This window comes from Symphalangus syndactylus, chromosome 22 (genome assembly GCF_028878055.3).
Source record: "Symphalangus syndactylus isolate Jambi chromosome 22, NHGRI_mSymSyn1-v2.1_pri, whole genome shotgun sequence".
Classification (NCBI taxonomy): domain Eukaryota; kingdom Metazoa; phylum Chordata; class Mammalia; order Primates; family Hylobatidae; genus Symphalangus; species Symphalangus syndactylus.
In genome coordinates this window covers 70168659-70184530 of record NC_072444.2, presented here as the reverse complement: position 1 = coordinate 70184530, position 15872 = coordinate 70168659, and the positions used below count along the sequence as shown (strand labels likewise).

The following is a 15872-nucleotide window of genomic DNA, read 5'->3' as shown; positions in this document are numbered from 1 at the left end:
TACTTCCGGAGTCCCTTAAAAATCCATTCATCACGCTGAACTAAAGGACGTGAAAAGCAGATGATCAATTTGGGAATATTTGAGTCAACACAGAGAGTTTAAGTCAGGAAGCTGTGCTTATAGAGTGAGAGTCACAGACATCTCCAACATCTAGATAGTGATCGTCATCAAACTAAAGCATAGTTCTATGTTCATGTGAACTATCCCTCTGCAGGTATAAATCCTGAGACGATAAAAAAGAGAATGGGAAAGTAGGTCAGCTCCTATGTAAAGCACTAAATATTCATAGAATCCTTTTTTCAAAGAAAAAAAGGTTTTCCAACACACCTAAGACACACCTGTGAAATATTTTCTCTTCCAGCTGCTCTGAATAGGCTACAGTTTTATTACTCAAAAGCATTTATGAGCAATCATAATTGCTAGGTGCTTGCTTGAAATGCAGAATCTCAAGCTCTAGCTCAAAGCTCTTGAATTAAAACTTGCATTTTAATACGATAACCATTGATTCATATACACATTAATGTAGAGAAGCACTAGAAAATGGAATATTAAGCTATTGGTTACTCTCCATGCTATTGTTTTTTTCCAGTTCATATTATTAGATTCAACTGGGACTGTTAAGCCTGTCAGACCTATCTCAGAATGACTTAATCAGAATATCTGTGTTTTTAAAAATGTCCCAGTTTCTCACGACTGTGTAAGTTTGGGAAGTTGCTGATTTGGGCAATCAGGCAAGGGCTGACTCCACATGTTTGTAATGTAAAAAAAAAAAAAAAAGTCAGTTTACATACACTTTAGTGTTTTTGTTTTTGTAAATTTTGAGTATATTTAGTCGTAGCAAAATAAGTAAATGCCAAATATAAGGAATAGGAAGAAATAGGAAAATGGTAACATTGGTATTATGAAACAATGAAAAGCATGAGGCAGATTGTGTATGTACCCAGGTGTGTCTTTAATGCTTTGTCTACATAGAGAACACCTAGTAAAATCATGCAAGCAAATCCATCTGCAGATGGCCAGGTACCTTCCAAGGTGTAAACAAGGTTGAGGCAAATTTCTTACTTTCAAATAATTGTATTACCCTTATAAAACACACAGCCTACATATTGATTTTGTTTTGTTTTTCAGTCTGAGTGTCCATCCTAGGTTGAGCTCTCTGGGAAACAGAATCTGAGTCTGAGATTTGTGTGCAGCTTGTCCATCTGGGATGCTCTCTGGATCAGCCTTGTGTGGTGGGTTAAAGGACATAGAACTGGGCACAGGGAAAAGAGGAATTTGATGTAGTCACAACAAAAGCTATTCCAGAAGAGGGACTCATCTGAGAGCTGTCAGCCACCAACACTTTGCAGCTGGAGAAATCAATGCCTTAGTCCTGTGGGTAGCACCACACAGCATTCATTACAGTGGAGCCAGCACTGTGGTAACTCCATTTTCTCTTTATAAATCTCCAAGAGTCTATCAGAAATGCCTCATGTCTGTCTTTATCTCAGAATTTTATTTAAAGAGTAGTCAGTGTAATTTTGCTTGTATTCTCTAGTTTCTTCTGGTTGACAGTTTTTAAATAAATCCCTCCATATCTTGATTGTTTTGGGAACCACAAAGTATAGAACTAGTTTTTTTAACCTACTTTATTAACAGATGAAGATTTCGTTTTTATAGTCTGAAAAGAAATCCTCAAAGGTGTCAAAAATTAACTAGGTCATTAACCAAATTCCACATCATTTTGCTTAATTTTTTGTAAAATTATATGATTCATGTCATAATTTTCTGAAGGTGCTCACATTCCTGAATGGATTATTAATTTGTGTTTATTATAGGGACTGTGGTATAATGTTCTATCTTAATTAGTATTTTTATGCTTATGATTTTAAATATGTATATAGTCAGTTTTTATGTTGTTTGCCTTTCTAACATAACTAAGGTTAAGTGTTTTCTTGCAACAAGGGGAATTTATACTGGAATTAAAAGTAATTACAGTAGCTTTATCAAAAGCAAAGCAATTGGCAGTTGTGTGAACAGACATCTTTACAGTAATAAAATGCAGACGGAACAACCTCTGAGTTTATGTTTCTGATGATGTTTCTTTTACAGGAATAATAATGGTAAGTTTTATGTATAGAATATATTTGCAAACAGAAAAAACATCTTTCCTTAATTCCTAATGGTATCTTTCTATTTTTCAGAAAAGTTAACCAGCTTTCATACTCCTAGTATATCTAGAAAGTAGGCCCGAATTATATAAGCAGATTGTAAAATAATGGATATAATTTTTGTTTTTTATTTACTATTTTCACAATACATTGAGCAGCTTTAAAACTATGCACACATCTTACATGTATTAACTACCCTCCTTTTACTAAATACTACAACATTTGCTAGAATCGCAAACATTAATAAAAAACAGTCATGGTCCACCAGGAGTTCAAATTCTAGTGGACAGGTTGTGTTGAGGTTCAATGATTAAGACAACAGAACTGAACAAATGTTCTAATTTTCACTTATTTCAGTTGTCAAGAAGTAGCTAATGCAGCAGCTAGAGCCTCAGTTGTTTCAAAGAACTGATGAACAGTTAATTTAGATGGTGTAATATTCAACAAAAAAATTTGTAACCTACATTTAATTATTTAAATACCAAAGAAAATAGTTTATTGCATGAACAGCATTTTTTAAAAAGTAAGAAAGAGCATGCTTGTCTTCTGGCCCTGACTGTATATAGTGTTAGGAATCCGAGATACAGGTTAGAAAATGGGGCCTGGATCCCGCACTCTGGTCAAAGTTTAGCAATTCCTGTACTCTGTGTAAGTGCAAAACTTTGCATTCAAAACAACCCTCATCAAATGAGGCTTTGAATTACTGACAGAGAAAGGACACCTAAAATCTACTGTGTAGTATCTTTTAGTTTGCTCTGATGGCCTTAATTTTTACATCAGAAAAGAAATGAGAAGGTCATTCATTTATTTATTCAAAAATATTTGTTGAATATGTGCCAGGTATTAGGCCATGCACTGAGGTTACAACTCAAAACAAGAGTAACACATTGCCCGTTCTCACAGAGCTTACAGCATAGTGGGATCTGCTGAGAATAAGGTAGGAAATTGCAAGATGATGTCATCAGTACTATCTGGAGTGGCAAGCCGTATGTTAGAAGATCACATATGATGGATGTACAACCTGGACTTTACAGTTTAAGAAAAGCTTCCTGGAAGAAGTGAAGTTTAATCTGAGGCCGAAGAGGTAACCAGGATTCCTCTCGTGGGTGAGTAAGGGGAACACGACTGTTAGCGTTAGTCATAGGAGAAAAATTGTGTAAAGATTCTTTAACATGGCTGGGACAAACACAGCTTGAATGCTGGGGAGAGAGTACTGAGGACCTAGAGGATGAAGCAGGAGAGATAAGCAGGTCCTTGAAAGGAAGAGTCACTAGGAAAAGTTTTCCTAATGGAGAGAATTACATGATCATATTTTGATTTTAGAAATATAATGTGACAATGTAGAAAACAACTTGCAAGCTATGATACTAATTTAAAAGGGTAATTCCTCACTAAACTGGGGACGGAAAGAAATTTAGGGATTTAAGAAACAGTTCGAGTGTATAACTCATAAGACTAGTCATTGGTCAGGTGTGTAGGATGAGAAGAGAGGAGTCAAAATGATGCCTGGGTTTCTGTAGTGATTGGCAGAATGGTCTTACCATTTACTTAAGAAAACAGGAGAATAAGTATATTTAGTGTTCAAGATGATATATTTTCTTCTAGCAAGTTTTTGGGGGTAAATCTGTTAGTAGTATGTAGGCATATTGATATATATACCTAAATCTCATGAAAAATATCTCAGCTGGCAGTACAAATTTTGAAATTATGTGATCACATGAGGTCACCCAGTAAAAATATGTGAGATAGGTCTTCTTGCCTCTATATAACTGGTAATGATACCAAGTTTAATGAGCAAGGAAAGGTATAAGATGCAGCAAAGAGGGCTTCAAGGAGCATCCAGAAAGCTAGGAAAATAATTTGGAGAATAAGTAACAGTGGTCAAAGGAATAGAACATTTCAGAAGAGTAGTGGGCAACAAAATCAAGGGTTGCTGAGAAATCAAGTTGAATAAGAGGTAAAGATTATCTGGAGGATGCATTAATAAGGGAATATGTAGCCACCACACTGTGATCAATTTTAGCCATGGGGAAGGTAAGAGCTAGAGTGGGTATAGAGGAAATAAAAAGGGAAGCAATGGAAGCAGTGCATCTAAGAGTGCTTTGGTGATGTTTGTGCTGTTAGGAGAGCTATGAAACAAGGCTGCAGGATAATGGGGGAATAAAGTGGCTTTGGTTTTTATTTTAATATGGGAAATGTTTGACCATAGTTAAGTGCTACTTGGGAGAACACAGTAAAGGAGAAGGAGCTGAAGATGAAGGAAAGAGGGGAGGGAAGCCGCTAGAATAATTGGCAGGGTGTGGGAGGAGTTTCCATCTGGTGGCTTCTATTTTTGCTCTGAACTGGTAGTCAAGTTGATCTGCTGAAAGAGGGATTAGGTTTCTCAGTCAAAGGATTGAGAAGAGGAGAGTAGGCTTAAAACATTTGTGGAAAATAAGAGAGAGTGGATAAGGAAATCCTTGATTTCTAAGCAGGATGTAAGACCATCTGAACTTGGAAACTGTGGGATTATAGTTGTGATCAGCAACACGAGGTAGATAGGGTGCAGTCAGACAGATGAGTTGATTCATAGTAAACATTTTTCCAGAGGGGTCAGGAAAAGATGAATGAGACTTGAAGATAGGACTATTTGTAAGAATTGAAGTAATGGAATATGCCACTTTACGCTAGATAGGTAAGCAAATATTCTGGTTTTATATATCGCTGTGTAATATACCACCCCAATAGTTAGCAGCTTAAAACCACATGTTCACAAATCTGGAGTTTGAAAGAGTTCATCAGTTTCACAGGTCATCACCTGGAGAATCTATTGGAACTGAAGAATCCACTTGTGAGATAGCTCACTTACAAGGTAGTGCTGAGAAGTCAGTGCTGGCTGCTACCTGGGAGCTTTGCTGGAGCTGACAAGAAGCAGCCCAATTTTGCTCCATATGGGTCCCTCAAGGAGCTGCTTTGGGCTTTCTCGCAGCATGCTGGCTGGCTCCAGAAACACCCGTCTCAAGAGGCAGGAGGTGAAAGTGGATGGGCTCTTAAGGCCTGAGCCCAGATAGTGACATGGTATCATTTTTGCTTTATTCTTTTGGTCAAGCAGTCACTGAACCTGCTATGATTCAAATAGAGAGGATGTGGAATCCTCTGATTAGGAGGAGTGACAAAGAAATGTGCTGCCATCTTTAACCCACCTCAGTGAGGAAAGGCAGAAGGGACTGAGAAGACACTTCATGAAGCAAAAGGATTAACAGCTGTAGTGTGTGGCATGGATTCTCTGCCCAGATCCCCATGGTTACCACACATTTTTATCTTTTTTTGTCTTCTGAAGGTCACCTTGGGAGAAAGAACGCTACATGAAAGCACATAGAATTCAGAAGGATGAGAAGGTTTTACTCAAGAGAAGTAGAGAGTTTTCTTGGAGGAGTACGAGATTTCTGATATGAGAGAACATGGGAGACTGTTGCCTGGGGAGGCTGAGGTTGGAGCTGTGCTTGTTGATTCTTAAATGGGGGGTCTGGCAGACATAAAGGAAAGTTTTAGGAGAAGGAATAGGATGATGTTGTGTGGCTGGAGAGCAGAAAGCTGGGGGATAGATGGTAAATATCCAAGTCGATAGCTGAATGAAAGATGATGTGTTTGAACTGGCCACTTTGTTGCCTATAAAGAAGCCCTTAATGGATGTGAGTGAGGGAAGGCACTTGGATTGCTTCTTCACAGTCTACCAGAGCCTGGAAGGAGAATGTCTATCTAAATAAATTGTCTAGACTTCCAGAGGGTGTCAGCTGACATCCATTGCTGATATCCAATGGCATCCATATATTCCTGCACACGAGAGTGCGTGTGTGTGTGTGCACATGTGTGCATGGGCATGAGTGCCTGTATACACATTTAAACTGCTGTGCAGGGGCTGGCTGAAAGGCCCAGAGTGTGGTAGGAGGCCTTGGCTCTGAGATCTTAGCAACACCCTGTCCAGTGTAGGTCCTGCTGACCACAGTGGCCACTAATCATAAGCACCCCCTTGTCAACGGTCCTGGGCAGATATATCTAAAATATGTGTGGTGCAGGGATAAAGATTTCAAGAGAAAATACAAGACACATGATTTCAACATCCCCTTCAGTTAGAAAGGACAATGAATTAATCTCTTATTGATAACAGAATTCAGGGAATTTTAGACCTCTACCCTTAACTCCAAGTAGAATACTTATTTATTCTACACTTCGAGTAAGTAATCTGCCCTCCTCAGGATTCTGGAGTATCCAAACCAAGAAGCTTGTATTTGCCTTCCCTTCACTTGCTTTGTCCCCTGCTGTCTCACACACTGCCAACAACAGATGCCTTAGGTTATCCCTCCTATGGGAAGGTTGATAACTTTTAGGATGGAAGCGCTTTCTCAACCCAGCTGTTCAAGAAGAGGTATGACTATCTTTTAGGTTATGGAATTTTTTAGTAGCACACAGACGTAGGTAGTTTTAGGGGGTCAGTTTCTAGCTATTCAAATTCCATCTAAAGTTTCTTCCAGAAAATCAAACTGCCTGAGAATGACCCTCTTCAAAATAGTCCCTTTACCCATTTTACAGAGGAAATAAACATCTCTCATCTATCCCAAATTTTAAGATGATGCATTTTCCAGATACATAAAAATCTTCTAGTACTAGTCAAAGGGAAAATCAAAACACTGGGTGTGAGGCACCTTCCTTTACAGATTAATCAAGACTTTCTGCCTTTCCTTGTCTTATGCGTATTTCCACTAAAAATGAAGATTGGCATTAAAAAAAGATTGGCCAGTGTTGGAATGTCCCAAATTCAAACTTCCCAAGTAATGTAAGTTAGTGATATTGATTATTCCAAATGTAACCAGAGTGTTTTCCAAAACAATTTTTTTCCCGGTAATATTGAATGAAGCCAAAGATACAAAAGTTTTATATGATTTCTTTCAGACTTAGTGTACTTTATTTAATAAGATAGTTAAAATCTATCTTATCAATATATAAAATTTTTGTTCTAATTATAGTCAAACCTCATCATATTTGATTTTCCAAAAGTGTGCAATATTTTAACTTTCTATTATCCAAAAATAGCCTTATTTAAACCTATAACAAAATCTTTCACGTGTCAGCTTGTGAATATGCAAAGAGGAATACATAAATTTCAAATTTGTTTTATGAGGTACCTAAGTAAAAAAGTTTGAAGATTGCAGTTTTTATTTGTCATAATTTTCCTTATTTCTTGGAGACTTAGACCCATGAGCTACTGAGCGATGGGAGATTCCCAGTGGTTCTTTTTTATTTTAACTAAGTATCTTTGTTGTACTGAATATAGGCACATGCAGACAGTGGCCTTGTGCTGTTTTATTCTGGCTTTGTCCTTGGTATATTTTCCTTAGCAGTGGACATTAGTTTTCTGCTATTTCTTGATGTAGGGTTATCTATAAGGCATTCATTTGCAGGGCCCTACTCTAAGCCCTTTGGGTTTACCCTAGGTAAGAAATTCTGTTTTGGGACCAAAAAGTGGCACACTCCACCCCTTTTGTTTCTATTGGTAATTAAGAGAGGATGGGTACAGGCCAACAGATGACATGCTGGCTCTATCTGATGATTTTTAACTCCCCTAAGTACCCATGTAGTGACAGATAGGTGCAAGTAACCATTACAGTTGTACCCTCAATCTTCCTAATACTTCTTCATTCTAAGAGGTAGTTTGTGATATTATATAGTCAGTCTTTGAAAGAAGAATTTGACTCACTAAATCTGTTGTAAATAGGAACAAGTTAATTTGCACTAACTCTCTTCTCAAGATCAACTAGGAGGAATTTCGGAATATTAATTTTTGTACAGTATGACTTCACTAAATTTGGGTGGGTGTTAATGCAAAATTAATAATAATTAGGCAGGGTTGGACTAAAGCTTAACTTTTTACAGGTTGTATAAAAACAAACACAGTGTAAACACAATTACATTAGAACCTTTGGAGAGCATTTTCCTCTATGGATTGTCAGTGCATACACTGGTAATAAAGAACAATTCTTTTCTACTTGTTTTTGTAAAGGCCCTGATGAACCTCTCTTTGTATGCATATAGACTTTTATCATAAGCATTGAAAGAAAATTTTCCTGTGTGTGGTCTTGTAGTCTTAGTTCCTGAACAAAAATAAAACAAAAGAAAAGATAAAATATTTGAAGTGTTCTAAAATTGATAATTTTATAATTTTCTAATTAAATATAAAATAAATTGAAATAATAATAAGTAAGGACAATAACAACCAATAATATTCAATGGTTTGCCTATTGCTTTTTTTATGAGGGGCAAAATCATATAGTGATTAAAAGTAAGGACTTTGGAAGTCAGACATCTTAGGCCCAAATTCTGGTCCTGGATCAATCTGATGATTCTTAACTCCTCTAATTGCCTATGTAGTGAAAGAGAGGTACAAGTAAACATTATAGTTATACCCTCAATCCTCCTAATACTTCATCAGTGTAAGAGACAGTTATCAGCTGAAAATACATAAAAGCTGCAATTAATTTTAGAAAATCGTTGTTAGCACCAAATATTCTATGTACTTTTTCTTTATGCTCGTATTCATTTTCTGCACAAATGTCTAGTGTGCCTAACTTTGTGCTGTTCTAGTAACAGCCACAGCTCACCTGGAAACTTCATTTTTCTCCATTCCTCAGGCCCGGTTGCTTCCCTCCCCCAGTTTCAGGATGGATTTTCTCTTAGTGATCCCATAATCTTTTCATCCACTCATCTTGGTTTCCACAATTTCATTAGAGATACAGATATATATCTGAGCCTCAGAAATTAAAAAATGTTTTAATTATTTTCTCAAAAGACTTCTTAACTCCCCTTTTAAACCAGCCAATGTCAATAGGTTGAGGAAGAGGAAGACAGCCAAGGGGCAGAAGGAAGAGAAGGAGTCATTTCTAGGCTCACAACCATAATCCTGGTTGATACACAGGAGAGGAACTGAACAAATAGTTCAAAGAGAAAACAGCAATTGTTTTTCATTATGAGATTATTAGAGATTAGGCATTTTTATATTCCCCAAGCCTCCTAAAATGGTCATATAGTTGACTAATAATTTATTTTTTTCCTAACAAGGTATTAAATGATTAATATTCCCTTTCCATTCCTCTAACATCTGGATGCCTCTGCCTCTCCTTGTTCCTCTTACTTCTCTTGGCCATTTCTGATGAGAAGTGAGCCGATCAAAACTGTATCTGAAATAGCTAAACTGAGATTTTCCATACATATATGTATGTGCAGATGTATGTGTGCACATACACATATCAATATATATGCACCATCAAGAGACTCAAAATTTAAAGGCCAACCAAACAATACGATAAAACCGTATTTTTTCTAAAACAACTATATTGATGTTTTAGTAAGAGCAAAAAAAAGGGGGCGGTTATATTTGATGGTCTCCAACTGAGCTGCAGAATGAGAAGAAAGAGTTAATATGAATAAAATCCCAAAGATAATATTATAAAGGCTTTCCACAGTTATCAGACAAATAGAGAACGAGAGAAAAAGAGGACAAGCATGGAGAAAAATTTTCCCTTTCCCAAAAGCTCTTTTTGAAAATTACTTGGAGACTTAGAGACTCTGTTGACTTTAATTAAGTGCTCATTAGATTGACAAACTTTTTTAAAAAGTGATCCTGCTTGCCATGTGGGTTTTCATATGCTCTCCCGGCTTTCCCTGTAAATTACTTTAGAACCCTTTCAGAATAACTTGTTTATTCAAGGGAAATTACTCATAACCGTTTAAAGAATTCAGATAGACTTTGATGTCCTGTGGTTACTGCTTTATTATTTTTACACAGTTTTATAATTTTTACTGAAATCTCTTAACTTCTCCATACAAAGTCAAAGTCTTCCGAAATTGGACTTAATTCTTCTGGTACCAGTGGGGAAATAACTTATAATCTTTAAAATCTCCAGAGTCAGATGTCAACTCCGACCTAATTTGTAGGTAAAGTCCTTAGAAGCTGTGGCTATACCCAAACAAGCAACCAAACAATTATTCTAACCATTCATTTCAACAGAAAAAAAAGACAGTGAAATTGGTTGTTTATAACTATGTGGCCACATTGGTACCTGTACAATCTTCTGACTGAATATTTCACTTTTGAAATAATTTTGATAGACTGGTCTTAAACAGCGGCAGCTTACCAAGGTACTCAGAAAGTCTAACATTAGAGATAGTGTTCTGGAAAGATTAGAATTAGGACATAATTCCAGGTCTGAGATAAAAATGACTACTTGGAGGGACTACCACTTTAAAAAAATTAACATTAATTACTATGTAATTGTCTATTCTCTGGATCTTTTTTCTTGTTGTATACTTCATTTGTTATAGTATTAAAAAGTTGGCATCATCATTAATATTAAAGTGGCACATTATTTAAAACCAGAGCAGTTAATTTTTTTATTTTTTATTTTTATTTTTAGATACAGGGTCTCACTGTGTTGCCCAGGTTGGTCTCAAACTCCTAGACTTAAGCAATCATTCTGCCTCAGCCTCTTGAGTAGCTGGAATTATAGGCATGAGCCACTGCACTCAGCCTAAAAGCACAGAATACAGAAACCAGAAGGTATACTGATAATTACATATTTCATACTACTGCCTTTAGATCTGACTAGCATCAATATTAATGTCTTCTTTATATTTTTTCAATTTTTTATTTTATTTTAATTTTTGTATTCATTTTTAAATAGTAGGTGTATATATTTATGAGGAACATGGGATGTTTTGATACAGGCATGTGATGTGTAATAATCGTATCATGTAAAATGGGGTACCCATCGCCTCAAGCATTTATCTTTTGTGTTACAAACAGTCCAATTATACACTTTTAGTTATTTTTAAATGTAGAATTTAATTATTTTTAACTACAAGTCACCATGTTAAGTTACCAAATACTAGCTCTAATATTAATGTGTTCCTGATTTAAGGGTTTGAACAAGCTGAAAATAATGTTCAGTTTCACATTGCTTGGTATAGTATCACTAGTGACATGAAGGTTTGGCCTGGATATATAGTTAAAATTGTTTTTAGTCTTGGTGATTTATTATCTAATTCAGAACTATAGGAAACTCCTAATAAAAAAAAGGAAACATTAAGTTGAAATTTTTCTAACAATAAAGGGAATATGTATTCTGATACTCTTAAAATGCCTAAAACGTTCTATTCCATATTTGCTATTTACACTAATTTGATTAAAATTCCTCTAGCATATGTGATGCTATCTTTCCTACTTCAGCAAAACAATGTTAATAAAAGCAAAAATGCAATACCATTTCATACCAGCTAGAAGGGTTAAAATATAAAAGACTGACGACACTGGAGATTGGTAAGGATTGGTAAGGATTGAAGCTTTCATATGCTATTAATTAGAGTGTGAAATGGTACAACCAGTTAGAAAACGTGTGTGCAGTTTCTCATAAAATTAAACACGTATCTGCTCTATGAACCAACAAGTCCTCTTATATTTACGAAGATAAATATAAGCATATGCCTTCTAATAAATGTCGACAAGAACGGTTTATAGTAGATTTTTAATAGGTCCAAAATGAAAATGTCCATCAAGAGGAGAAAGGATACACAAACCGGAGTAAATTCATGCAATCAAATACTACTGCTCAGCAATAAAAATAACATGTTTACGTGCACAATAGCATGAGTGGATTTCAAATGTAAGTCAAGTGAAAAGAGTCATAGATTAGACAACATACTATATTTTTTCACTTATATAAAGTTCAAGGATAAGCAAAGCTAATTTATGGTGACAGACGTCAGAATTATTGTTGCTTACGAGATGGGGATTGACTGGAAGAGGCATGAGAGAATACCCTGGGGTGTTGAAAAAGTTCTCTGTCTTGATTGGAGTGATGGCTAAGTGGGTAGATACATTCATCCGCTAACCCTCTGAGTTGTACGATTGAGTACATCATTAACTCATTGAATTATATACACTTATAATCTGTGAAATCCTTCAAATATATATTTAACCATATAAAAACATGATTATTATACTTAATTAAATAAATCATTAATTTTAAAGCAAGTCAGAATTCTGAATATCTGCTCATGAAAGGCATTTGTTTTTGACAAAAGTGTAAAACAGAGTTAAATTTCAGTCTACATTTTACTCTACTATTCAGTCCTAAAACCAGACCCAATACATCATTTTAAGTTTCCAGCAATCATGCATCTAGTTATCAGATTAATTTAAAATTAATTTAATTGTGTATGGCACATGTTTGTAGAATGATTTAAAATGTCTTCAATACATCATAAATATAATTAAAATTGGTCTGTAAGTTATATTTTAAATGCTTCTTAAAAATATATTGATCTAAAATTAAAAATGTAAATGTAAAATCAGTTATTATATTGTATCCTAAATTATGCACATTATTTCAAATATTTAATTATTTGAGTATATGTTGCCATGAGATGAAACAGTTTGGATAACCCTGGTGTAGTAAATTGAATACATTTCTTTTTTGATTTTTCCCGTTTTTTCTGCTTAGTCCCAATGTTTCAGATTCCTATTTCCTGAAAGTACTCCAATGATTTAGTCAAGAATAACTGTAATACTCTATAGCAATGCACCAGTTGTGTAACTTTTCAGATACCCAATTTCCTCATCAAAGATATTGAAATTTAATTCTCCTGAGCTTGCAATTCTGAGGCAGAGCTTCCAGCAACTAGATCAAATTAGATGTTCATGGTGAAAAATGGCTTGATGTGCTGTCCTCCCCAATAATATTTCTATCTTAACAGAGGCTCTCATTGCCTTGGCCTCAAGCATAAAAATTTTGGAAATGCTTTTGGAGGGATTTTCCTTAATAGAAGATTTTTAAAACATAATACATATATAGCGTTTTTCTACCTACTTCACATTGCAAATAATACCACTGTAATACTACTTTAAGCAAACACATCAGCCATAAGATTGTTCTGGGACTATCTATTGTTTTTGGTAGTTTACACCACCAAGCTAACTTTCCTAAAGACCAGCATTCACCCATTCATGTCCCTACTTGCTTTGATTTTGGTTGCCGCCAGAATTAAAGGCATCTCAGCTTCCTAACTGGCTTAGGTCCTTACTGCTTAAGACCTACTACAGCTTCATCTGTGTCTGAGTATGTGTATATTTTGATATTCTCTCACAAATCTATAAAGATACCAGAAATTGAAAGAACAAAATATACAATGTGAATGATCAAATAATGTGCTTTTTCTACAATGGACTCTGGATTATTTGAAGGCAGGTTCATATTTAGTCTCTGCTCACATTTTGCTATTGAATAATTGATTTTGTTTCTTAATTTTTCTGGATTAGAAACTGGTTATTGTTGCATTGTCAGGCTTTAGAATTCAATCAACTCAGAGCCTCAAGTCAGCTCTTAAGATGGCTAAAGTAGCCAGATCAACCATTTTGTGGCTATGCCAAGTTTGTATGTGTGTGTCCTTGCCCAAGGTATAAACGGATAAGAAGTTTAGATGAGGTTTCCACACTGACAGCTACCACTGTAGGGACTGGGGGAGAAGGTGGGTAATAGCTTATACCAGCGTGCCTGGTAGACAAAAAAAAAGGGCCCGTTTTCCATAATTCGCTCAAACTCCAAACAGCAACTTAATTTTCTTTCAGTTTTCAGTTTGAGATGCACGGCAGGGATCTCCTCCCCAAGCAAAAGGCAATATGAGGTGAGAAGAAGAGCCTGCTGCCAGCACAGGTATAGGCCTGCATAATGGAGCTGTGGCACTCAGAAAGAGGCTCTTCATTTTAACAACTGTGATAGTGAGGAAGGAAGCATAATGAAGGTGGCATAATTGAAGTGGGAGAAGGAAACATTAACCATGTATTGAGAGGAAGGCTTTGGGGACTAATTTTGACTCCTTTGCTAGATCAAACATTAATGCTGGCCTGCAGGTCAAGAGACCTACAGAAGGTAGCACCTATACCAAAAATTAGTCAAAAATTAGTTTTATTTTATTTTTAATTATGTGACGCCAAACTGTTCTGAACTGTTTTGTGTTTTCTGATTTCCATATTTATATTGACTCTGGGATACCAGATGAAGATTCAAGTTAAATATGGGCCTGATGATGCTCAAACATATCTTTTTTCTAATGCATGTGTCTGTTTGCCACTGAAGAGTTCCATAGTCTGCACAGAAAAGCTTAAGCAGGAAAAATTTGAAAGTATGAAACAGAAAACAAGGAGAGTGAGGAAATTAGAAAAGATGAAAGAAGAACAAAAATATACCAAGCTCCAAAAGAGCAAGACAAGCAGGTAATAGGCACATGATTCCAAACAAGATTAAATTCAAAGAGACCATAAGAATCTTACTACTGCATTTACAAGTGATACACAAAGTTAAAATCATTGAAGGTTGTGTGTAATTGCTGAGATCAAATAACTTCTAATATAGACAAACATCATATAATCATGAATAGTCCTTATGATTGAAGTTTTAAAATAAAAATTATATTTTAACAGTATCTATTAAATCTTTATTAAAATAAATGCACATAAATATGTTTAATATTTTTCTATCAAAAATTTGTTACTAATTATTTAGACTTCTAGTCAATTGGTTTGCTGAAACTGCCATACCCTCAACAATTCTTAGGAAAAGCAACCAATACATTGAATGCACTGTGGACTTTACTGGTGTTAGAGAATTCCTGAGGCATGTTTAATAGGAATAAACAGAATATCTCTAAAGGAAAATCATATTTGTGTTCTTACCTACAGGAAACTCAGGAAGAACCCATTGAGAATAAGAAAGATAGTGTTTATTTAGTTAGATTCTTATGTCTTTGACTCTATTGATCAATATCACCCCTGAATAGGTTACTATGGGATTGAGGCTTTGCTTGATTTGATAAACCCCAAGTTTCTTAGCCCCTCCCATTGTTTTAAAGAAAGGTGAGCAAAATACTTTTAAAATAATTCTTTATTTTTTGTTTATTTTTGTTTTAGTGCCTTGAGAGATTCCTTAGCCATACTTTAAAGGTATGTGGATGTTTTGAAATGCATCATGTTCTGATATAGCCATAGGCTAGAAAGAACTTGAAATTATTCGTTTAGCCCTAAAAAAAATCAATGTAAAATATGGCATTAATGTTGGTAGCAATAAATAAATGCTATTTTATGCTGCAATATATATTTAGAAACAAATATTTTAAATAAAATAAAACAGAGCATATGTTGGTCACCTGCAAATCTTGCCCACCTGCAAATTTACTGAAGTGCCTATGTGCATGCATAATTAATTAATTAATCCAACCACTTTTGGATATCTTTTGCGTAAGGTTCTATGCTAGTACCAGAAATATGTGCTTTTCACGTGAGATTAAGTCCTAATAATCTTGGCATTTTATTATTTGATAGATCCTATGAGACATAATACCTGAGGATTGAGAATGAGATGACTTTACTTAAAACTTAAAATAATGAACATGTAATTTTTATTTGAAAATATAGAAACTAATTAATCAAACTCTTAATTATAGTGTTAAGCATTTTTATTGTATTCTAGTCATGGGAATTTGGTAAGCCATATAATTGGTAAGCCGTATAGTTATATAGAATAACAGAAACATTTAGTCAAGCATGCTTTTCTAAATTATCATAGATTAAAATGGACTAAAGCAGTATTTCTACCATTTGTTGAGTACCCACTATGTGGCAACCACTGTCACATATTT

The 15872-nt window shown here is 35.2% G+C and overlaps 1 long non-coding RNA gene across 1 annotated transcript in view; it reads left to right on the top strand.

The window, feature by feature from the left end:
* Positions 1-3145: 3145 nt before the first annotated feature.
* The window catches only part of LOC134735566 (uncharacterized), a 46890-nt gene continuing 34163 nt past the window's right edge, over positions 3146-15872 (top strand). Inside the window, exon 1 of the long non-coding RNA XR_010118764.1 lies at positions 3146-3256. This is a non-coding gene — a long non-coding RNA (uncharacterized lncRNA). The remainder of the gene's footprint in view (positions 3257-15872) is intronic.